General features: G+C 42.7%; 6 non-coding genes and 1 pseudogene across 6 annotated transcripts; all 7 read left to right on the forward strand.

Annotated features, from left to right (window-relative positions):
- The first annotated feature begins 880 nt into the window (after positions 1 to 880).
- Positions 881 to 972, forward strand: LOC120368192 (small nucleolar RNA SNORD116). Its single transcript, XR_005582391.1, has one exon. It is a non-coding gene; the product is annotated as a small nucleolar RNA SNORD116 (small nucleolar RNA).
- Positions 973 to 1,997: 1,025 nt separating this feature from the next.
- LOC120368191 (small nucleolar RNA SNORD116) lies at positions 1,998 to 2,089 on the forward strand. The gene has a single exon (XR_005582390.1). It is a non-coding gene; the product is annotated as a small nucleolar RNA SNORD116 (small nucleolar RNA).
- Positions 2,090 to 3,833: 1,744 nt separating this feature from the next.
- Positions 3,834 to 3,925, forward strand: LOC120368193 (small nucleolar RNA SNORD116). Its single transcript, XR_005582392.1, has one exon. It is a non-coding gene; the product is annotated as a small nucleolar RNA SNORD116 (small nucleolar RNA).
- A 2,155-nt stretch (positions 3,926 to 6,080) lies between these two features.
- Positions 6,081 to 6,172, forward strand: LOC120368195 (small nucleolar RNA SNORD116). The gene has a single exon (XR_005582393.1). It is a non-coding gene; the product is annotated as a small nucleolar RNA SNORD116 (small nucleolar RNA).
- Positions 6,173 to 13,566: 7,394 nt separating this feature from the next.
- Positions 13,567 to 13,658, forward strand: LOC120368239 (small nucleolar RNA SNORD116). Its single transcript, XR_005582429.1, has one exon. It is a non-coding gene; the product is annotated as a small nucleolar RNA SNORD116 (small nucleolar RNA).
- Positions 13,659 to 21,286: 7,628 nt separating this feature from the next.
- Positions 21,287 to 21,382, forward strand: LOC120368241 (small nucleolar RNA SNORD116). The gene has a single exon (XR_005582431.1). It is a non-coding gene; the product is annotated as a small nucleolar RNA SNORD116 (small nucleolar RNA).
- Positions 21,383 to 23,586: 2,204 nt separating this feature from the next.
- LOC120368238 (small nucleolar RNA SNORD116) lies at positions 23,587 to 23,669 on the forward strand (annotated as a pseudogene).
- The last annotated feature ends 1,230 nt before the right edge of the window (positions 23,670 to 24,899 follow it).

The raw sequence follows: 24,899 nt of genomic DNA on the forward strand, positions 1-24,899 counted from the left end.
CTTGTTTGAATTACTTTGTCAGTGAGGGTGAGTAACACATGCAGTGTCTGCACGACTAAGTCTAGGAAGAGTTACCTGGTATCCTGCCTCTGAGTGTGAATTTGTCCTTGATTCCTTGCTCTGGGTTCCCAGATGCCCCAGAAGAAGACAGATCTGTCTGGTTGGGAGCAGAGTACAAGGACACATCTTTATCATTTGTTGGCTAAGTTTGTCCTTCGTTGTGGATGTTAGAGTTTTGGTCACTGGGCATAGAGTCTATGTGCCTGTGTGTCCATGTTGTATCCCATGTGTTTGGGGGACAGGTACACTGTATGAACAAGTGAGTCCCTGCTCCAAGCTGGTCCTGAAAACCAAGAAGTCTCTGGCATATCCTAAAACTGATGTAGGTTAAAACCTTCCTCATTAGGGGTCCAGGACCCCAAGACTCTGTGAACATGATTGCACTATTGAAGCAACCATGTTGAGAAGGACGCTGAACAAGCTCTTTAGTGGGATGCTGTACTCTGAATGCACCTGGATCCCAGCTGAGAGTCCTCATGTCTGCGCATTTCTGAGTCCATGAACAGGGGAGGCCATAGACAGGCAGATAGCAAATGTATCGCAGAGGGCTGGATGACATGGCCCTCGTGACCTGTGGACCTCTCACCTTTCTGAAGCACGCCTGGGTTTCCTCTGCACTTCTCAGGTGGCGTTGGCATAAAAGGCAGGCTGGTGTCATGACAAATGATTGTCAACTCTTGTGATTCTTGGAAATGGCAGGAAGCCCCTCAACACACATGGTGTGGACTCCTTCAGAGGCTGTTGAAACCCTCCTGAATGTAAGTGATTCCATCCCAAAGCACTCGGAGTTTCCTCATTTGCAGGCATGAATAATGTGCGTGGATCAATGATGACTTCCATATATACATTCCTTGGAAAGCTGAACAAAATGAGTGAAAACTCTACACCGTCACCCTCGTCGAACTGAGGTCCAGCACATTACTCGAACAGGGGCTAGACGGAGAGGGCCAACATCTGTTTGTTGACATGGGTTACACCCAGGGGTCTGTTCAGACTTAGGAGGGGCTTTTTTATGGGTGAATGGGGTCACGGGAGAGTGGTGCCTCCCATGTATAGGAAATTTCTTGTTTGAAGGACTTGGTCAGTGAGGGTGTGTAACACATGCACTATCTGCAGCACTAGGCTGATGTCTGTGTGTCCTAGGAAATGTTAGCTGGTAGCCTGTCTGTGATCGACAGTGCGTCCTTGAGTCCTTGCTATGGGTTCCCAGGTCCCATGACAGAAGACAGATCTATTTGGTTGGGAGGAGAGGTCAAGGTCACATCGTTATCATTTGTTGGCTGACTTTGTCTTTGGTTGAGCAAGTTAGAGTTTTGGTCACAGGTCATAGACTCTGTTCCTGTGCCCTTTTGTATCCCATGTGTTTGAGGTTCATGCATATTGCATGAACAAGTGAGTTCCTGCTCCAAGTTTGTTCCTGCACCCAAGGAGTGTCTCGCTTACCCTAAAGCCATCCTCATTAGTGGTCCAGGGCCCCAAGGCTTTTGTGCCTCATTGTAGATATTGAAGCAACGGTGTTGAAAAGAATGGTAAATATGCTCTTTAGTGGGATGATGTGCTCTGAAGGCACCTGGTTCCCAGACGAGCTTCTCCATATCCATGCATTTCTACGTCCATGAACACAGGAGGCCAGAGATAGGCAGATAGCAGATACATCGCAGGGGACTGGATAACATGGCCATCATGACCTGTGCACAGGTCTGCCTTTCTGAAGCACACCTGTGTTTCCTCTGCACTTTGCAGGTGGTGTTGGCGTAAACAGCAGTCTTGTGTCAGCAAGGGATGATTGTCATCTTATGCGATCCTTGGAGATGACAGGAAGTCCTGGGACATATGTAGTGAAGGCTCCTTCAGAGCCTGTTGGATCCTTCCTGAATGTAGATGATTCCTTCCTAAAGTATGCTGAGTTTCCTCATTTGTGCCGGCAAAGAGTGTGTGGATCGATGATGACTTCCATATATACATTCCTTGGAAAGCTGAACAAAATGAGTGAAGACTCTATACCATCATCCTCGTCGAACTGAGGTCCAGCACACTGCCCATCATAGGCTAGAGAGAGGGACAACATCCGTGTGTTGACATGGGCTGCAACAACACTTGGGACAGGGTCGTCTTTGTAGGAAGTGGAGTAGCTGGGTATTTTGGACTTCTGTGGTTGAGACATGGCTTGAGGGATGCACTTCCCTCTGTGCTGCTACGTGTGTCCTTGATTCACACCCCTTGGCTCCTGCACTCCCTAGAGGAAGACAGCAAAATGCTCCTGGGCACTTCTGCAGTGCACTTTCATCCTCATTCAGAGACTTGGGAGTTCCCATGGTGTTTGGGTAGCATCTGGGGCAGGCAGTCCTCAGGAGGATGGTGATGCTAATTTGCTTTCTGAAGAGGAGCCCAGAGAGGGTATCCATGTTGAACTTGTGTGTCCGTAGCAGGAAACCAAAGTCTCGCAGCCCTGAGGGGTCCTGGCAGTGGGAAGGGAAGAGGTCTGTGTGTGCATTTACCGGACAGCATTCCATGTGGGTTGTGGAGTAAGGACTGTGATCCTCTTTTGGGCATTGTAGGGCACCATGTTTTATTTCATCATGACCTCAGGATGCTGGGGCAGGCATATGAGTGCAGGTCCACATCCTTTTGCAACTCATCAGACTGGCTTGGTTTGAAAGGTCTGTGTTCACACCTTCAAAAGAGACGCTAGGCATTTGAGCTTATATCCACCCAGGGTTTCTACCCATCCTAGGTTGGGAATACTTTGCCTCTGAACCCTCTCAGGCACCTCGATGCAGTCAGCATGCCTAATCATGAGAGTGTCTTCCCATGTCCTGGTGACTTCTACTCGGAAATGTGGTCCAGGACAGTCTCTGTGCTTAAATACCTTAGTGTCTCCTGACGTTAGGCTGCTCTAATTCCTCCCAATTCTTCCAGCAGTCTTCTTTGTTAAATAGTCTTCTTGTTGTAGGACGGGGCTATGTATGTAGTGTCCACAGGCAGTGATGCGTAGGTTTGAACTGCGTGGTCATGTTCACAGGCAAGTGCCTTAAAATGTGTGGTGCTCTCAGCCACAGTGCCTCAGAAGCCCTCTGGGATTCAGTGTGTCTGGTGCTCCTCGGGGTCCCTGAGCTGGACCTGTAAGGAAGATGCTGGGGTAGACTTTGAGTTGTTACTGAATGTTTTTCTCAATGTGAAAAGTGTTAAAGCAGCCTAGGGTGAAAATTCTTGAAGACTGAAGGAAAATTGCCTTTTTTGCTAGGAAAGTTTTTCCCCAAAACTCTGCTCATTTAAATAGCCCTGTGGTCTGTGTCTTCTCTGATGATGAAGAGAAGAGCTTTTGAGTCAGTGGTGAAATTGGGTGATGTTGAAAGAGTTCTTACACTTTGGGCTCTGTAGCTTGATGGTACCTTCAAAATGAACGCCTGGTATGTTTGTTCCTGGGTGGACCCATATACCCATCTCAAAAGAGGAGTAGCCTGTGGGAAGTACCTATAGGATACACCACAGTGAGTCAAATGCATGGTCCTTTGGACGTGTGTACCTGCCTGCCTTTCTGAAGCACACCTGTTTTTCCTCTGCTCTGCACTTCCCAGGTGTTATGGCCATGGAAGGAAGGCCAGTGGCCACAAGGGACAGTCTTCATCATGGGAGATCCCTAGAGATGGCAGGGAGCCCCTTGGCATGTGGAATGTGGTCTCTGTGGATGCTGGTGGATCCCTCAGGTTGGTAAACGTCCATTTTCCAAAAGCCCCTGATGTTCCTTCTTTGCAGGAATAAAGACTGTGTGTGGATCAATGATGACCTCAATACCTGCATTCCTTGGAAAGCTGAACAAAATGAGTGAAAACTCTATACCGTCATCCTCATCGAACTGAGGTCCAGCACACTGCTCCAACGGGGGCTAGAGAGGGAGGGACAACTTTCATTTGTTGATGTGGGTCACAGTAAACCATCCATCCAGGTCTGCTTTGGATCAAATGGAGTCACAGGGCAGTTGGCACTCCTGCGTGGAGGAGGTTCCTTGTGCGAAGGGCTTCTCTCTGTGAGGCTGGGGTGGCACATACACTGTCTGCAGGACTACGTGAACGTGCAGGTGGCACAGGAGAATTAGCCAGTAACCCACCTCTGTGTGGCCAGGTTGGTCCTCGAGTCCTGGCTCTGGGTTCCCTTGTCCCCCAGAGGTAGACAGGTCCTTGTGGTTGGGAAGAGAGCCCAAGGCCGCAGCTTTGCTGTTCTCTGGCTCGTGTTTTTTTCGTGGCTGAGGACTTTTTAGTGCCCATGGTGTTTTTGTAGCAGCAGTGGCAGTCAGTTGTGAGGAGGTGGCTGATGCTGATTTTCTTTCTGGAAAGTACCCTGCAGGTTGGCTCCATTTGTGATTTGTGTGTCCCCAGAGAGAAATTGAGATCCCATGGCTGGTGATGAGTACTGCAGGTGGAATAAGAAAGCACCTTGCATGTATTGACCTGGTACCCTAACACAGGGATGGTCAGCCGACATTTGCGATTCTGTTTCACATGGTGTGTACCTTACATCACAAATGCTATGTTGGCCTTGGGGTGCTCAGAATGGAATGTGGTCCAACGGCTACAGGGGAGAGCTTTTCAGCAGATTGTTTTTGTTTCCTGGCAGTCTTTCTTATATCCCCAGTCACGTTTTTCTCCCGGGGACATTTTATTAGAGACTTTTGGGTCAATATCAGAAAAAAAAGTTGTGGTTATCCAAACATTACGTGTGGTGATATAACAGTGGTATGGATGGTAGCTCAAGTAAACATCAGCAAAGCCAAAATATGTTCATGTACACAGGTGGCCCTGTTCTCTCCTACATATTGAGTCTGGTGTTAGTCTCTTCGTCCTGCACTAATCTCAGTGATCTGGAAACTTTCCAGGGGGTCTTTTTTAGATATTTTGTGTCCTTGTAGTTGTACGAGTACTCTCTGCAGTGCTAAGTCTGGGTCATTCTGCTGTCCATGTGCTATTGGAATTTCCATTGTTTGGGGGGCACTGTCTGGCCATTGTGGATACATCTTTTGGGGCCGTATAACAAGAAGGACTTTAGAGGTCAGGTTTGGAGTAGTGTTGACCTCCTGCCTAAGGGCAAAGGCAGTATTCTATCTAAATCTTATTGCAGGATTCACTGCCCAGGTGTTGTGTGACAGAGAAAGCACAAAATCAGAGTATCTCATGTGGACTTGGGTCCAGCATTAAGGCAGTGTTGGGTAATTTTCTGTGTCTACAAGGCTCCCGTTAGACTCTTTATGCCCAGCAGATATTCACAGGCCAACTTTTCTCTTACGCAGGAAACCTCATTCATGCCATGTAGAGTTTCCATGAAACCATCATTCAGGTTCTGAGTGCAAGGATTTCTCTCAAGTGATTAATTTGTTTCTTCAACAGAGCATTTTTCTTCTCTGTGAATTCTACTTCCTGTGGTTTGCACCGCAGATTAAGTTCCCATGTCTTACTCTGCTTTTCTGCCCAATCTTGGATCAGTGAGCCTTTGAAACATGTTCTTTGATTACTGGAAAAGGTTCTTGGAATACCAGTCCTTAGTCACAAACAATGCAGACCTACAGAGGTTTGTAGTTTTGTTTTTTTTTTAATTGCCTGAAGCAGTGGGTTTGTTTGTATCTTGTCATTTATGGCTGCCAACAAAACTTACGTTGTTACTCAACCAGACCACACCCACCAATTATAGTGCTTCTGGTTCCTTCTGTAATAGCTTGTGGGTAGTAGATACAGGATGAACCACAGTAGAATTAATGATGTGGCCCTTGAGACCTGTGTCCCTGCTTCCCTTTCTCAAGCATACTTGTTTTGCCTCTTAATTCCTAGGTGGTCTGGCATGGAAGAAGGCCAGAGGCTGTGATGGATGATCTTTGTCATGGGAGATTCCTGGAGATGGCAGGGAGCCCCAGGCCATGTGTGACACATGTAGCGTGGGCTTCTCCAGGTGCTGGTGGATCCCTCAGGATGGTAAATGTCTACTTCCCAAAGTCCTGATATCCCGTCTTAGCAGGTACAAAGACTGTGCGTGGATCAATGATGACTTTTATACATGCATTCCTTGGAAAGCTGAACAAAATGAGTGAAAACTCTATACCGTCATCCTTGTCAAGCTGAGGTCCAGCACATTGCTCCTACAGCGGGTAGATAAAGAGGGAAAACTTCCATTCATTGACACAGTTTGCATCAGGGGGTTTGTCCAGGCTCCTGTGCACGGGAGATTCCTTGTGTGACGGACTTCTCTCTGTGAAGGCAGGGTAGCGCACACACTGTATGCAGGAGCAAGTGAATGTGCAGGTGGAACAGGGAGTGTTAGCTGGCAGCCCGTCTCTGTCTTGTTCTAGCTCTGCAGTCCCTCATCCCTTTTGTCTACATAATGTTCCCAGTGAATGATAGGCACATCACCCAAGATGGCCAGGCTGCTAGCCATATAAATGGGAGGGTGTGCATATATTCACTGGAGAGAACCTGAAAGATCCTTTTTTGGTCCTCCAAGGTGAATGCCTGCACAAGCAAGTGAAGCACACTCTGCCTGGCCTGACCTGTGTGCCACACCGTATCTCCCACTTCTGCTGCCCCTTTGTCTTGCCAGGTGGAACCCAACTGGCTTTTGCCGCTGCTGCCACCACAGGCCACCTGGAGCCTCAGCTAGTTTGAGGAAAGTGGCTCTGCCTGATTTTCCTTTTTTTCTCTATTCGTGACTCCAGCAGTTCGCTGCTTCTGCAGCCACAGAAGACTCCCCAGTTTGGAGGCCTGTGGCTGTGGGCTCCCCAGGCATCTCTCTGCAGAGCCCCTCCATCTTCCATGTTACTAACCCCATCAATAACTAACACAGTGGCGGAGGAATGTATGACTCTTGTTTGTCATTACTCTTCTAACTTGCACAGCTGTACTCAGCCACTGGTCAGAATAAGAGAAAAAGCAAGTTCCCCCTCCTGGGACCAGGAGGATCCTACCAGAAATTTTACATTTTATTTTTGTTTGTGCATATACCTTTTCTATTTAAATGTGGACTTTGATTTGATATGCTTCCAGTGCGGATACAGATCCCATACGTAAGAGAGTATGGAGTTGTATAGAAAGAAGACTTGTCATTCTACTGTACTGTTGGGGTTCTAATAGATCTTCATGATTTTTGCCTCTTCTGGCTTTAGAAGATACATAAACATAGTTTGCAACATGGCCTCTTCTTATGTTAGTAAGGGACCAAATGTGCATGTCACTGATAGGTGTTACCTTGAATTGGGGTCGATGTTTGTGTGACTGTACTCAGTGATGTCATTTTCTCTCACACTCAAGTCACAAAATATTTAACCACTCATTTTTGTTTATCTCTGGAGGGATAACCAAAAAGATAGTACTGGTAAAGCCAGAAGAATGTCCAGTTATGCTAATTATTTGTATAATGCTTAGTTGGCTTTATCTGTTGTTTGTTGGCTTACTTTTCTGTAGCTTCTCAAAGTTTTTCTATGGATTATGTTAAAGTGTCTGAAAATGGAGCCTAGAAGACATACTTCAGTTTCCTGGATGGTTGTGTTTTCCATTGGTGCAGCTGTGCCTTTCACAGCTCATTCTGGGTGCAGCGTTTCATATCCAGACTGACTTCTATCCTACTATACTTGTTTGTGCGCAGGTATTCTGGGAGAGAACATTCTTGTTTTCACCTGTATAGCTATCTCACACGCACTCTTGTGATGGTTTGATTTATCAATTGTGTTCAGCACATTTCAGTGAGCAAAATAGGAGATTTAATTTCCAATGTAAAATCCGTGACTGCCGGTTGGGTGCGGTGGCTCATTCCTGTAATCTCAGCACTTTGGGAGGCCTAGGCAGGTGAATCATGAGGTCAGAAGATCAAGACCATCCTGGCCAACATGAGAAACTCCATCTCTACTAAAACTACAAAAATTAGCCAGTTGTGGCTGCACACACCTGTAGTCCCAGCTGCTCAGGAGGCTGAGGCAGGAGAATTGCTTGAACCCAGGAGGCAAAGGCTGCAGTGAGCTGAGATTGCACCACTGCACTCCAGCCTGGGTGACAGAGCGAGACTCTGTCTCCAAAAAGGAAAAAAAAATACATGACTACCAGTGCATCAAAGCCTCCCTGATTTTTAGTTGGTGTTCTGTTTGTTTTAATGACAAGGTTAATCAGTTTGGAGTGACATCTAGAAATAACATGTTGTGACACATAATGTTTTGGTGCCTCAGAGTACACAGTGTGAGCACTAGTGAAGGTCTTGGGCTTTTCACCACTCCAGTAGTTGCAATTTCAGTAGGATTTGTATTTGCTTTTGAGGTTCTTCTATGCCAGGAGTGATGATGGTCCTCGTAGAAACATAGGTGCATGTAAGTTTTCCTCTGGTACCTTTTATCTGCTGATTGTGGTGATGAAAGGGAAGAGCAAATGTGCCCACGAACTTCAAGAGAGTTATTTTGCAGTGTTCTGCATGCAGCTGTACCATTATCCTTTGGACTCCCCAGTGTACCTGTGACGTACACTTTGGCTAAATGGTGGTAAATAGTTAAGTAATCTGAGTCAGGCTTCTTCACTCCAGTTGAATTGCCACTATTCCTGCCTGGTGTCCTGGCGGTGCTACATGTTTTCTGCAGAAATTTTATTCTCTGGTAATTTTGCATTGGTCCAGTGCATTCCATTTTGATAGCTCTAAGACATGAGGTGGGTGTTCTTGTCAGATCTATTGTGAGAAAGAATGTATACAAACTGTCAGGGAGCACCCATGAGAAGCAATGTCTTTTCGACCAGGGGTCTGTGGCAATCTCTGTTGTCTTCTGTTAGCCAAAGTCGCCATCCATTTTGTTTGTTTTCTTCTTTTTTCAGACAGCGTCTCACTCCGTCACCCTGATTGGAGTGCAGTGGTATAATTACTGCTCACTACAGTCTTGGAACTCCTGGGTCCAAGCTGTGCTCCCTCCTTAGCCTTCTGCATAGCTGGAACTACAGGCACAGGCCACTATGCCTGGATAAATTTTCGAAAAAAAATTTTGTCAGGTGTCTCTTTTTGTTGCCAAGGGTGATCTTGAACTCCTGGCTTCAAGTGATTCTTCTGCCTCAGCCTCCCGCAGTGCTAGGATTACAGGTGTGAGCTTTTTTTGAAATGGACTGATACTCTGCATGTTTGCTGAGATTGAAATCTGAGAATTTTACACTGAATTTTTTTCCGAGTGAAGTGAAAACGGTTTCTGTTTTAAATGTTATTAATTCAGTTAAAGGCGCAACATGTATTATACAAAACAACGTGTCTTCGTGATTGTTGACCAATGCCTGCATCCATAATTAAGGGGCCATGTGCTTCCTGTACCCTTCACAGGTGTAGTTGCCATGAAAACTCATGCAAATACGGATTTAAAGAAGATTTATGTTTTCATTCACACTTGAAGAAGTGAGAGAGTGCTTTGGATAAATAAGCCATGGAGCTGGTAAGAAGCAACTGGACTGCTCATATTTATAGGTATTCTTCTTATCTAAAATGTGTCCTAAAATGTGTTTCTAGATGCAGAAGGAAGTTTTACTTAAGTTCTTCATGGCATGTGAATTTTCTTTATGGCTTTTTTTTTACTAGTGCTAGCAGAGTATCTACATGGAAACAACAAATGTTTTTATGTTGTTTCTCTTTTAATTCCTTTCCAAGAGTTCTCTAATTTCCCTTGTGAAATCTTCACCAACCTAGGAGTTATTTAGAATGCATTGTTTTATTTTCAGTGTTATTGTATTTTCAGGTGTTTTACTGATTTTTATTGTGATGGCCATATTAGAAATTTGATTAAAATGTAATTAGTTTAACTTTAGTAACATTATCTTTTTTGTCCCCAATAAGTCTGTCTTTATCAATGCTCTCATGTGCATAATGAAAGAGTATGCATTCTTCTGTTAGTTTGTATGGCTCCTTTAATGCCAAGAAAATCGAATTGGGGCCAGGTGTGGTGGCTTACACATATAATCCCAGCACTTTGGGAGGCCAAAGCAAATGGATCACTTGAGGTTAGGAGTTCAAGACCAGCCTGGCCAACATGGTGAAACCCTGTCTCTGCTAAAAGTACAAAAAATTAGCCAGTCATGGTGGCAGACACCTATAATCCCAGCTGCTCAGGAGGCTGAGGCAGGAGACTCAGGAGAATCACCTGAACTTAGGAGGCAAAGATTGCCTAAGTGACAGAGCGAGACTCTGTCCCCCACCAAAAAAAATCAAATTAGGTAATTGTGATGTTGATGTTATCTAATTCCTATTTATTCTTTTAATTTTATTAGTTTTTGCTTTGTATATTTCGTAGATCTTGTTTTAGGTACATACACTTGTAGTATTGTTACGTTTTTCGTGATCAATTACTTAGATTTTTTTTTTTTTTTTTGAGACGGAGTTTCGCTCTTGTTACCCAGGCTGGAGTGCAATGGCACGATCTCGGCTCACCGCAACCTCCGCCTCCTAGGTTCAGGCAATTCTCCTGCCTCAGCCTCCTGAGTAGCTGGGATTACAGGCACGCGCCACCATGCCCAGCTAATTTTTTGTATTTTTAGTAGAGACGGGGTTTCACCATGTTGACCAGGTTGGTCTCGATCTCTCAACCTTGTGATCCACCTGCCTCGGCCTCCCAAAGTGCTGGGATCACAGGCTTGAGCCACCGCGCCCGGCCTAATTACTTAGATTCTTAATCTATTCTTAATCTTTTGTAATCTCTTAATTCCTGATAATCGTTTGGAAGGCTGTTTTGCCTGGTCATTAATGTAAACATGTTAGCCTTTTGATTCTACTTGTATGTCTTCCGCTTCTTTTAATTTTTAACGTCTGTCCTTAGTCAGTTTCTTATAGATAACATTTTCATTTGGTTCTTTTAAATAATACCTATCTTTTTATTGGTATATCCCCTATTTTGTGTGACATTTTCATCACACCTTTTTTCACTGCTTTATTTTATTTTTTTGAGATGGAGTCTTGCTCTGAAAGAAAATGAACATAGCTTCATGAACCTGTGTGTGACACAGAGAGCTGACGTTGAAAATAATTATAATTTTTTTTGAGATAGAGTCTCGCTCTGTCTCCCAGGCTGTACTGCAGTGATGCAGTCTTGGCTCATTACAACCTTGACCTCCCAGGTTTAAGTGATTGTCCTGCCTTAGCCTCTGGAGCAGGTGGATCACTTGAGGTCAGCAGTTCGAGACCAGCCTGGTCAAACATGGCAAAACCCCATCTCTACCAAAAATACAAAAATTAGCCAGACATGGTGTCATGCACCTGTATTCCCAGTTACTCAGGAAGCTTAGGCAAGAGAATCACCTGAACCTGGGAGATGAAGGTAGCAGCAAACTAAGATCGCGTCGCTGCACCCCAGCCTGGCTGACAGGGACTCTGTCCACCCCCCTCCCCAAAAAAAGAACATTATAATTATTTTCAACCAGTGTCCTTGTGTCATACACAGACCCATGAAACTGTGTTCTTTTTTTTTTTTTTTTTTTTTTTCCAGAGTATTTTCTTTCAGGTCCAAATTAGCTAAATTTCATTGTTCTATGCTAAATTACTACTCTATTATTTTTTAATGTTTCGGTTCTATTTTGTCACTTGGTTCTTTTTTTAAAGAAAAAAAAAAAAGGCCAGGCACGGTGGCTCAAGCCTGTAATCCCAGCACTTTGGGAGGCCGAGGCGGGTGGATCACGAGGTCGAGAGTTCGAGACCATCCTGGTCGACATGGTGAAACCCCGTCTCTACTAAAAATACAAAAAACTAGCTGGGCGTGGTGGCGCGTGCCTGTAATCCCAGCTACTCAGGAGGCTGAGGCAGGAGAATTGCCTGAGCCTGGGAGGCGGAGGTTGCGGTGAGCCGAGATCGCGCCATTGCACTCCAGCCTGGGTAACAAGAGCGAAACTCCGTCTCAAAAAAAAAAGAAAAAAAAAAACTTCTACCTCTCTGAGATTTCTAGTTTTTACTTTTTTTCAAGAAGCTTAATGATTAATTTCCAAAGCATTTTTACCGTGACTTTTTAACTTCTTACCCAATAACCACAACATTTAGTTAATCTTGAGGTTGGCTTGGTTAACTGTCTTTTCTTTTCTTTTTTTTTTTTTTTTTTTTTTTTTTGAGATGGAGTTTCGCTCTTGTTACCCAGGCTGGAGTGCAATGGCGCGATCTCGGCTCACCGCAACCTCCGCCTCCCGGGTTCAGGCAATTCTCCTGCCTCAGCCTCCTGAGTAGCTGGGATTACAGGCACGCGCCACCATACCCAGCTAGTTTTTAGTATTTTTAGTAGAGACGGGGTTTCACCAAGTTGACCAGGATGGTCTCGATCTCTCGACCTCGTGATCCACCCGCCTCTGCCTCCCAAAGTGCTCGGATTACAGGCTTGAGCCACCGCGCCCAGCTCTGTTAACTGTCTTTTCTTATCCTCATTATGATTTTCCTTCCAATTCTGATTTTTGCAGTTCTCATTAGATGGGTGATGTTTTAGTTTATCCTGCATTTTTTTCCTTTTTAAGTTGGGGAATCTTAATCTATTCAAATGTTTCATTTTAGCAGGCATGTTCCCCGTTGAGGTTTAATTCCTGTCCTGTTTTTAATAGGCCATGTGTTTTGCAGGCAACGTAGCTATCAGAGCTGAAGGGGTATGTTTTGATCACTTAGCTCAGGTGTCCCCAAACTACGGCGCGGGCCGATTGCGGCCCCCTGAGGCCATTTATCCAGCTCCCCCCCCAGCCCCCCACCGCCGCACTTCAGGAAAGGGCATCTCTTTCATTGGTGGTCAGTGAGAGGAGCACAGTATGTGGCAGCCCTCCAATGGTCTGAGGGACAGTGAACTGGCCTCCTGTGTAAAAAGTTTGGTGACACCTGTCTTAGCTTATCTGATATTACTAGGCTTCCAACTAGCACCTACTGGTACTTCCTGGGATGGTGAAGGGTGTTCTCTACTCCCAAGATGCCAGGTCCATAATAGGGGGTGGAGACTCTGGACCATAAGAATGACGAGAGTATCTTAGGTTAGGTAGCTCCATCATATGGGTTAACCTGGTTCAATCAGTCATGAAGTATGGGAAAGGATTCTTCAGTGTAGGGAACAGTGAAGCTATGTATGTAAGAAGGCCTACAGCGTGGGCATCCCCACGCCATTTGAATAATGAATGTCTGTGTTACACATCTTTGCTCACCTTTTCTGTATTCTTATAGTTCAGCAGGGAACCAGCAAAGATTCTTATATGAAAGTTATTTTTTTCTACCTCAAGAAGTGACAGAATGGAGTGTAATATGAATACATCTGACGTCAAAACCTCAAAATGCTTGATACTGGTAAGCATTTTATCCTGAGAATACCAGCATTTCCTCTTAGTGCCTCATGACACTGGAGTGACCATGAGACCCTGGCTGTGCTGGTCAGCCATGGGCTGGTCACTGACTGTGATGCTGGGCTCCATGTGATTGACTAGTGTGGGTCAGTGTCTCCAAATATGACAGATAGCTGTGTGCTCAGTGTCAGCCACATGTCTCAGGCTCAAGGTCCCTTTTATAAATGTGCCTGGATCGATGATGACTTAAAAATGGATCTCATTGGAATCTGAACAAAATGAGTGACCAAACCACTTCTGTGCCACTTCTGTGAGCTGAGGTCCAGCACAGGGGCCATGCCAGAGAAACACGTGGAGGTCGTTCAGTTGGATCAGCACTGGTCCCAAAATGGCCTGTGGAATTAGAAGATGAATGAGCTTTCATACAGTGGAGGAAATTACTGGACAGTTACCTATCAATATGTAGTTGAAGGTAAGGTCGAGACTCTTCAAGTGCTTGGCTAGTAGCACTTACATATTACCAGACACTGGGGAGCCAGCACAGGAGTTACAGGATTTACAGGAAATCATTGTGCGAACCCATGAGCCATTCAGACATTTGTGTGAGTGCCCAGAAGGTTCTGTTTTGATGATGCGTCACTTGATGGCAAAGAGATACCAGCATTCAAAAATATCACAGGTTTTTACTTCTCATTTTCTTTTTTTTTTTTAATTTGTGATGTTCCTCCTTTTTTTATATATATTTTACTTTAGATTCCGGAGTACATGTGCAGGTCATGCAGGGTTGTTGCTGCATAGGTGCATACATAACCAGGCGGTTTGCTGCCTCTATTCCCCCTTTGACTATATGCGGCATTTCTCCCCACGTCATCTCTCCCCACCCCCGGTTGTCCCTCCCCTGCACCCAGTGTGTGATTCTCTTCTCCCTGAGTCCACTTATTCTCATTGTTCAACACCCGCCTATGAATGAGAACATGCGGTGTTTGGTTTTCTGTTCTTGTGTCAGTTTGCTGAGAATGATGGTTTCCAGATTCATCCAAGCCTCTACAAAGGACACGAACTTGTCATGTTTTATGGCTGCGTAGTACTCCATGGTGTATATGTTCCACATTTTCCTTGTCCAGTCTATCATTGATGGGCATTTGGGTTGGTTCCAGGTCTTTGCTATTGTACACATGGCTGCAATGAACATACATGTGCATGTGTCTTTATAGTACAATGATTTATAGTTCTTTGGGTATATACCCAGTATTGGGATTGCTGGGTCAAATGGAATTTCTATTTCTAGATTCTTGAGAAATTGCCACGCTGTCTTCCACAATGGTTTAACTAATTTACACTCCGACCAACAGTGTAAGAGTGTTCCTTTCTCTCCACAGCCTCTCCAGCATCTGTTATCTACAGATTTTTTAATGTTCACCATGCTAACTAGCATGAGATGATATCTCAGTGTGGTTTTGATTTGCATTTCTCTAATGACCAGTGATGATGAGCATTTTTTCATGTGTTTGTTGGCCTCATATATGTCTTCTTTTGCAAAGTGCAAAGTGTCCATATCTTTCGCCCACTTTTGTATGGGGGTGTTTTTTTCTTCTATATTTGTTTTAGTTCTTTGTAGATTCTGGATATTAGCCCTTTGTCAGATGGGTAGACTGCAAAAATTTTTTCCTATTCTGTTGGTTGCCAGTTCACTCTAATGATGGTTTTTTTGCTGTACAGAAGCTCTGAATTTTAATTAGATCTCATTTGTCTGTGTTGGCTTTTGTTGCGTTTGCCTTTGGTGTTTTAGTCATGAAGGCCTTGCCTATGCCTATGTCCTCGATGGTTTTGCCTATGTTTTCTTATGGTGTTTTTATGGTATTAGGTTTTATGTTTAAACCTTTAATCTATCTGGAGTTAATTTTAGTGTCAGGTGACAGGAAGGGGTCCAGTTTCTGCTTTCTGCACACTGCTAGCCAGTTTTCCCAACACCATTTATTAAACATTGAGTCCTTTCCCCATTGCTTGTTTTTGTCAGGTTTGTCAAAGATCAGATGGTTGTAGATGTGTGGTGTTGCTTCTGAGGCCTCTCTTCTGTTCCATTGGTCTATGACTCTGTTTTGGTACTAGTACCATGCTGTTTTGATTACTGTAGCCTTGTAGTATAGTTTGAAGTCCGGCAGTGTGATGCCTCCAACTTTGTTCTTTTTGCTTAGGATTGTCTTGGCTATGTAGAATCTCTTGTGATTCCGTATGAAGTTTAAAGTGGTTTTTTCCAGTTCTGTGAAGAAGGTCATTGGTATCTTGCTGGGGATACCATTGAATCTGTACTTTGGGCAGTATGGCCATTTTCACGGTATTGATTCTTCCTAACCATGAGCATGGAATGTTTTTCCATCTCTTTGTGTCCTCTCTTATTTTGTTTAGCAGTGGTTTGTAGTTCTCCTTGAAGAGGTCCTTTACATCCTTTGTTTGTTGTATTCCTAGGTGTTTTATTCTCTTTGTAGCAATTGTGAATGGGAGTTTGCTCTTGATTTGGCTCTCTGTTTGTCATTGGTATATCGGAATGCTTGTGATGTCTGCACATTGATTTTGTATCTCGAGACTTTGCTCAAGTTGCTTGTCAGTTTGAGAAGATTTTGGGCTGAGACAGTGGGGTCTTCTAAATATACAATCATGTCGTCTGCAAACAGAGACAGTTTGACTTCCTCCTTTGCTAACTAAATATGCCTTATTTCTTTTTCTTGCCTAATACCTCTGGCTAGAACTTCTAATATGATACTGTATAGGAGTGGTGAGAGAGGGCATCCTTATCTAGTGCCTGACTTCAAAGGGCCAGCTTTTGCCTGTTCAGTATGATACTGGCTGTAGGTTTGTCATAAGTAGCTTATATCATTTTATGATATGTTCCATCAATACCTAGTTTATTGAGAGTTTTTAGCATAAAGCACTGTTTAATTTTGTCAACGGCTTTCTCTACATCTATTGAGATAATCATGTGGTTTTCTCTTTGGTTCTGTTTATGTGATGGATTACGTTTATGAACTTACGTTGAACCAGCCTCGCATCCCCAGGATGAAGCCTACTTGATCATGATGAATAAGCTTTTTGATGTGCTGCTGAATTCAGTTTGCCAGTATTTTATTGAAGGTTTTTGCATCGATGTTCATCATGGATGTTGACCTGAAGTTTTCTTTTTTAGTTGAGTCTCTGCCAGGTTTTGGTATCAGGATGATGTTGGTCTCATAAAATAAGTTAGGGAGGATTCCCTCTTTTTGTATTGTTTGATATAGTTTCGGAAGGAATGGTACCAGCTCCTCTTTGTACGTCTAGTAGAATTCAACTGAGAACCAGTCTGGACCTGAACTTTTTTTTGGGTGATAGGCTATTGATTGCTGCCTCAACATCAGCCCTTGTTGGTCTATTCAGGGTTCCTCCTGGTTTAGTCTTGGTAGAGTACAAGTGTCCAGCAATTTATCCATTTTTTCCTGGTTTACTGGTTTATGTGCATAGAGCCGTTTGTAGTGATCGCTGATGGTAGGAAATTTGTATTTATGTGGGATCAATGGCGATATCCCCTTTGTCTTTTTTTATTGCATCTGTTTGATTCTTCTCTCTTGTCTGTTTTATTTTTCTGGCTAGTGGACTATTTTTTTGGTCTTTTCAAAAACCATCTCCTGGATTTACTGATTTTTTTTGAAGGGCTTTTTGTGTCTCTATCTCCTTCAGTTCTGCTCTGATCTTAGTTATTTCTTGTCTTCTGCTAGCTTTTGAGATGTTTTGATCTACCTCCTCCATCTCTTTCAATTTTGATGATAGGGTGCCAATTTTAGATCTTTCCTTGTTTCTTATGGGGGCATTTATTGCTGTAAATTTCCCTCTCAACATTGCTTTAAAGGTGTTCCAGAGATTCTGGTAAGTTGTGTCTTCATTCTAATTGGTTTCAAAGAACATCTTGATTTCTGCCTTCATTTCATTGTTTATCCAGTGGACACTCAGAAGCAAGTTGATCAGTTTCCAAGTGGTTGTGCAGATTTGAGTGTGTTTCTTAATCCTGAGATCTAATCTGATTGTGCTGTGGTCTGATAGACTGTTTGTTATGATTTCTGTTCTTTTGCATTTGCTGAGGAGCGATTTGCTTCCAATTATGTGGTCAATTTTTGAGTAAGTGTGATGTGGTGCTGAGAAGAATGTATATTCTGTGGATTTGGAGTGGAATGTTCTGTAAATATCTATCAGGTCTGCTTGGTCCAGCTCTGCATTCAAGTCCTGGATATCCTTGTAAATTTTCTGTTCCATTGATCTAATATTGACAGTGGAGTGTTGAAGTCTCCTGCTATTACTGTGTGGGAGTCTGAATCCTGTTTTAGGTCATTAAGAACTGTTTTATATATCTGGGTGCTCTTGTTTTGGGTGCATATATATTTAGGATAGTTAGCTCTTCTTGTTGGATTGATCCTTTTACCATTATGTAATACCCTTCTTTGTCTCTTTTGATCTTTGTTGGTTTGAAGTCCATTTTATCAGAGGCTAGGATTGCAACCCCTGCTTTTTTTTTTTGTTCCCTATTTGCTTGATAAATCTTCTTCCATCCCTTTATTTTGAGTCTATGTGTGTCTTTGTCTGTAAGATGGGTTTCCTGAATACAACACGCTGATGGGTCTTGACGTTTTATCCAGTTTGCCAGTCTGTGTCTTTTGCTTGGGGTGTTTAGACCGTTTACATTCAATGTTAATATTGTTATGTGTGAATTTGATCCTGCCATTTTGTTACTGGCTGGATTTCTTGCCCATTGGTTGACTCGGTTTCTGCATTGCATTTTTGGTCTTTGCCATTTGGTGTGCTTTTGCAGTGGCTAGTACTTGTTCCTTTCTGTGCTTAGTGTTTCTTTCAGGAGCTCTTGTAGGACAGGTCTGGTGATAATGAAATCTCTCCGTAATTGCTTGTCCATAAAGGATTTTATTTCTCCTTCACTTACGAAGCTTAGTTTGGCTGGATATGAGATTCTGGGTTGAAAGTTCTTTTCCTATTTATTTATTTATTTTACTTTAGGTTCTGGGGTACATGTGCAGGTCCTGCAGGGTTGCTGTATAGGTGCATACTATATCCTGCATTTCCCCCCATGTTATCCCTCCCCACACTTCCCACCCGCCGCTGTCCCTCCTCAACAGCCCCCAGTGTGTGATGCTCCTCTCCCTGAGTCCATGTGTTCTCACTGTTCAGCACCCACCTATGAGTGAGTACATGCGATACTTCGTTTTCTCTTCTTGTGTCAGTTTGCTGAGAATGATGGTTTTCAGATTCATCCAAGTCCCTACAAAGGAAATGAACTCATCCTCTTTCTTTTTTAAGCATGTTGAATATTGGCCTCCACTCTCTTCTAGCTTGTAGAGTTTCTGCTAGGAGATCTGCTGTGAATCTGATTGGCTTCCATCTGTGGGTGACCTGACCTTTCTCTCTGGCTGCCCTTAGCATTTTTTTCCTTCATTTCAGCCCTGGTGAATCTGACAGTTAGGTGCCTTGGGGTTGCTTTTCCTGAGGAATATCTTTGTGGGGTTCTCTGTATTTCTTGGATTTGAATGTTGGACTGCCTTGCTAGGCTTGGGAAGTTCTCCTGGATAATATTCTGGAGTGTGTTTTCCAGCTTAGATTCATTCTCCCCATCATATTTAGGTGCATTGATCAAGTATAGATTAGGTATTTTCACATAATCTCATATTTCTTGGAGGCTTTGTTCGTTCCTTTTCACTCTTTTTTCTGTTGTTTTGCCTTTTCTTTTTATTTCATTGAGTTGATCTTCAATATCTGATATCCTTTCTTCTACTTGTTCGATTCGGCTATTAAAACCTGTGTTTGCTTCACATAGTTCTTGTGCTGTATTTTTCAACTCCATCAAGTCATTTATGTTCTTCTCTAAGGCGGTTATTCCAGTTAGCATTTTGTCTAACCTGAAGTTTGTTATTATCCACCTTCTGAAGCCTGTTTCTCCCAGTTCGTTGCACTCTTTCTCAGTCATGTTAGGTTCCCATGTCACTGAGGAGTTGTGATCCCTCGAAGGAGAAGAGATGCTCTGGTCTTTGATGGTTTCATCTTTCTTACGCTTTTTTTTTTTTTTTTTCCCATCTTAGTGGATTTACCGGACTGTGATCTCAGGGAGCTGCTTGATGAGGTCACTCGTCTGCCTGTCTAGGCACTATTGTATTTCTTGGATTTGAATGTTGGACTGCCTTGCTAGGGTTTCTAGGGACTCCTTCAGGTTACTGGGTAAGCTTCCTCTGTCTTTTTGTTTACACCGGGAGGTTAGGCCCGCCTCTTCCGCTTACCTGGAGGCGCTGCTGGGTGGTCAAGAACACCGTCCCATTGCTACTTAGGCTTCCTGTATTTTTTGTTGAAACGTGAAGCCTAGTCCCACCTCTTTAATGGTGGGTTTTGTCACTTCTCATTTTCTTTTAAGTGAAATAATTACATGGAAATTAAAGAATAAATATCTTATATGAAATCTTGTAATATATTTTCATTTGCTTGCCAACCCAGTCAGTAAGACTGAAACAGTTGTTTCTTTTTTGTTTTTCCATCAACCAAGCTGGCTGTTACATGTCTCAGTGCTAGTTTCAACTACATGTTGGGAGCACACATTTTTAGAAGTGATAGGAGTGTATTTCAAAGTCTTGGATTTTTCCAGGAATTTCATTGGCTGCTTTCATATGTCCTCCATGGTTGACCACTGTATTAATTAATTAAAAGTTGCAATGTGGCCAGGTGCGTTGGTTCATTCCTGTAAAGCCAGTACTTGGGAAGGCCAAGAAGGGTGGATCACCTGAGGTCTGGTGTTCGAGACCAGTCTGACCAACATGGAGAGACTCTGTCTCTACTGAAAATACAAAATTAGTTAGGCTTGGTGGCACATTCCTGAAATCCCAGATACTCAGGAGGCCGAGGGAGAAGAATTGCTCAAACCCAGGAGGTAGAGGTTGGAGTGAGCCGCGGTCACGTCATTGCACTCCAGCCTGGGCAACAGGAGTGAAACTCCGTCTCAGATTAAAAAAATTGTTTTGAAGGGTATGTGCTGGAGGACCTTTGGGACAAATGTTTTAGAAAACATCATTTCCATAAAGTTTCAATCAAATATGTGAACATAATTGTTCTTGTTATACAGATGGTCCAATGAGTATCTAATGTGAATTCTTGTAACTGCTTAACAAAGTAAGTCCATTAACCAAATTTTGTTTCACAACTTTCCTAATTTTCCCTGAACTCTGTAGATTGGATAAGATAGAATTCCATGGAATTTCGTTGCCAAACCAGTGAAGTGCTAATTTTGACATTTGTACCAGCTAACACAGCTGTGAGGAAGCACTCCAATGCACATCTAAGGTAACATCCAATTTTCAGTGAATTTATTTTTGTGATGCCTTTTTATTTTTTTAAGTAATTAAGAATTTATAAAGAGTTTGTTTCAGACATTAATATTCTGATGAGCTAGGCGTCAATCTCCTTTTTTAAAAGATTTTATGCTTTTCTCTACTTTGAATAACATATGAAACATCCTGTCTTATGCAAGGCTAAAAAATGTCCATGTGTACGTCTCAGATTCTCATACACATACTCTCTTCCTACAGAACAACATAGACCAAGAACTGGGTTTCATATGGATGAATTTTTCCTTCCCTTTCAGGCAAGACAAGAAGAAAAAAAAGTATTGGGAAAAATGCTGCCCTCCTATCCTCAAGGGCCAGTGGGAACTCTAATTTTGGTAAGCCTTTTGTCCTGAGCAAACCAACATATCCTCTTAGGGAATATTAACACTCTGGTGACCATGAGACCCTGGCTGTGCTAGTCCACTGTGGGCTGGTCATTGACTGTGATGCTGGTCTCCATCATTGCATAGCGTGGGTCAGTGTGTCCCAGAGTGACAAATGTGCTCAGTGTCTGCCACATAACTCAGACTCAAGGTCCCTTTTAAAAATGTGCCTGGATCGATGATGACTATTAGAAAAATGGATTTCATCGGAATCTGAACAAAATGAGTGACCAAATCATTTTTGTGCCACTTCTGTGAGCTGAGGTCCAGCGCTGGGACTATGCCAGGCAGACATGCGGATGGAGTTCACAGGGCTTAGGGTACTGAAAAACAAACTGACCCACATATGTTAGAGCAAATGAATTGTTCTCAGGTCTGTAAATATCCAGCTGTTTTTTGACATAGCAACTCTCTTTGTACTTGGTTGGCAGCATTTATAGGCACAATTCATAGACCCTGGGCACTCATGGACATTATTGTGCCTGTCCTTGAGCCATTCATACATTTGTCTGAGCTCGCAGAATTTTCTGGTTGATGATCAATCTCATGAGAGTAATGACAGGGTCGACATCCAAATCCAAAGATAACGGTGAGATTTTCCTTTTCTTTTTTTTTTTTGAGACAACATCTCAGTCTGTTGCCCAGGCTGGTGTGCAGTTGTATGGTCTTGGCTCACTGCAACCTTTGCCTCCCAGGTTCAAGAGTCTCCCACCTCAGCTTCCCAGGTAGCCTGGGATGCCAACATACCTGGATAATTTTCGTATTTTTAGTAGAGACAGAGTTTCACCATGTTGGGCTGGCTGGTATCAACTCTCAACCTCAGGTGATCCACTCGTCTTGGCCTCCCAAAGTACTGGGATTACAGGCGTGAGCCACTGCTCCTGGTCTTACTTTTAATTTTCAGTTAAGTGAAACAGTTACATGGAAATTGGAAAAAAAAGGTATTCTATGTTAAATATTCTGGTGTATTTTAATTTTCTTGCCAATTCAACCACTAGGATTGTAAAACTTGTTTTCTTGATTGTAGTTTTTCTTATCAAAAAGCAAACCACTGTTTTGCTGGCTTCAACTGTATGCTGCCTCAAATAAACTTAGATTATATTTCAAATTCTTTTTTACGTAGATATCACTGGCTATATTCATACATCCTCAAAGGTTTCCATTGTGTTTGAAGAGATATCCTCGTTGTAATAAATGACTTTGATTGGGCATGCCAGGGGAAGCTTTGAGACTAATGTCTCAGATAAAAAGTTTATATTTTATAGTGGTCAAAGATGGAAGAATAATTTTTCTTGTCATTCATTGGATGGTCTAGTGAATGTCTAGTGTGAATTCTTACATTTGCTTGTAACTAAATACTCCATTTGACAAATTTTGTTATATAACTTCCCTAATTTCTGCTACACTTTGTAGATTGGGTGAGTTACAATTCCACTGAATTTTACCACTGGACCAGTGAAGGGCTAATTTTGTCATTTGTACCAGCTAACTAATTTGGGAAGAAACAGAACAACACATTCCTGAGGTAGTATCTGATTTTTAGTAAATTTATTTTTATTATTTTTTAAACTGTCATTCATTTGGTTTGATGAATAATAGGTTAATACAGACTATTAGGAATTACTAAGCTGATGAGCTATCTGAAGCATCAGTTTTCTTTATTTTTAAGATGTTTTCTTCTCTGTACTTTGAATAACATTTAAAACATTTCCAAGAGTTATAAATTATAACGACTGCTCCACTAACCTGCTTATATTGTCACATGTGCCAGATTCCTTGTCTGGCAACAAGAACAATGCACTTCAGAGGTAATATTGCAGTGTTTAGCAAGTGCATTTTCCTGGGTTATTTCTATTATTCTATTTTAGCAAGTAAGATTATAATTGGTTTTTCAAGCAGTTTGTTAATCCAAACGGTGTGAGCCCTACTAATCTGGTTAGTCATCTGAGGTTTCTATCTCCTTTGTCTACTAATAGTTTTATACTTCTCTGCTTTCTGATAACATTAGGACACCTTAGTGGGGAAATGATTTAGTATATTTTATATACTTGTGCATAATAAACCTGTTACATTTATACACCATTTGCATGGCTGGCAAATGTACATTTACACTTTTTATTTTTCTTTATTTTTTTCTATTTTCAAAGGTGAATGTGAAACAAGAACTTGATTTTATGTAAAAGAGTTTATCCCTTCTACTTCCCTTCTACTTGAGGTGTGAAGGAAAGTAATGGAAATCCTTCTGCCCTCCCATTCTCAAGGGCTGGGGGAATTACAATATTGGTAAGCATTTTGTCCTGAAAGCACCCGACATTCTTCCTACAGGGAGTGATGACACTCTAATGACAAGGAGACCCTGGCTGTGATGCTGGTCTTTGTAATTTAATGCTGTTGGTTGGCGAGTGACAGAAAGATGAGTGCTTAGTGTCTGCCGTATATCTCAAGCTCAAGGTCCCTTTTATAAATGTGCCTGGATCGATGATGACTTTAAAAAATGGAAACCTTGGAAATCTGAACAAAATGAGTGACCAAAACACTTCTTTGAGCTGAGGTCCAGCACAGGGACCATACCAGGCAAACATGCGGAACGCGTTCAGTTTGGTCAGCATCTGGTACCAGAAAGGCCTGTGGAACTGGAAAACTAACTCACTCGCATATGTTAGAGCAAATGAGGTCTACAGAGGCCTGTGTATCTTTGGGGATGACATGACAATGATTTAAGTGCATGGCTGGCAGCATTCAGACACCTAGTACTCAGGCTCTGGGCCAGCAGCATCGAAGGAGTTTACATTGTGGAAATGGCTGTGCCAGCAGTTGAATCATTCACACTATTTTTGTAGATGCCACAATATTCTTAGCGAGGATCAGGATGTGTAGGTATGTTACGTAGTCAATTAGAAAGAAATTATTAGTCTTTGCTTGTTATTTACTTTTTCACTAAAAGAAATGTGAAAAATTGTAGAGTAGGTTTTATTCATATTATCTCATTGCATGCTGTAATTTGCTTGCTAACCCAGTTTCAAGGATTAAAACAATGTTTTTATTTTTCCTGTCACTCAGGAAGCAATTTTCTAAATGTTAGATGATGGATTAAATTAGATGCTTCATTAAATTTTTTTTTTTTTTTTTTTTTTTTTGAGACGGAGTTTCACTCTTGTTACCCAGGCTGGAGTGCAATGGCGCGATCTCGGCTCACCGCAACCTCCGCCTCCGGGGCTCAGGCAATTCTCCTGCCTCAGCCTCCTGAGTAGCTGGGACTACAGGCACGCGCCACCATGCCCAGCTAATTTTTTGTGTTTTTAGTGGAGATGGGGTTTCACCATGTTGACCAGGATGGTCTCGATCTCTTGACCTCATGATCCACCCACCTCAGCCTCCCAAAGTGCTGGGATTACAGGCTTGAGCCGCCGCACCCGGCTTTCATTAAATATTTTAATGTGAAATTTTGAAATTTCTAATTCTAGGAATTTAAGTAGACATTGTTGGCTAACAGCCATATTCCTTCATTGAGTCATTGTGTATTTTAAGAAAGATTTTAGTTTTAGTAATACTCAGGGGGCTGATTTTTCTATACTAACCCTGTTCTAAACAACAAGCAGATTCTCTAGTTTTGTGGGTAGTCAAGTGACTGTGGCTAATTAATTACAAACTGTTGTCAGGAATCATTAGAATGTTTTATTTCTGAACTCCTTGATTTCTCCCTTTATAGATAGGAAGTGATGTTGGTGGAAGACAACATTTTGCCCCTTGGAATTCTCACATGCACACCAAAGAAGTACTGTTTT

The sequence above is a fragment of the Saimiri boliviensis genome, chromosome 5 (assembly GCF_048565385.1).
Source record: "Saimiri boliviensis isolate mSaiBol1 chromosome 5, mSaiBol1.pri, whole genome shotgun sequence".
In the NCBI taxonomy this organism is placed as follows: domain Eukaryota; kingdom Metazoa; phylum Chordata; class Mammalia; order Primates; family Cebidae; genus Saimiri; species Saimiri boliviensis.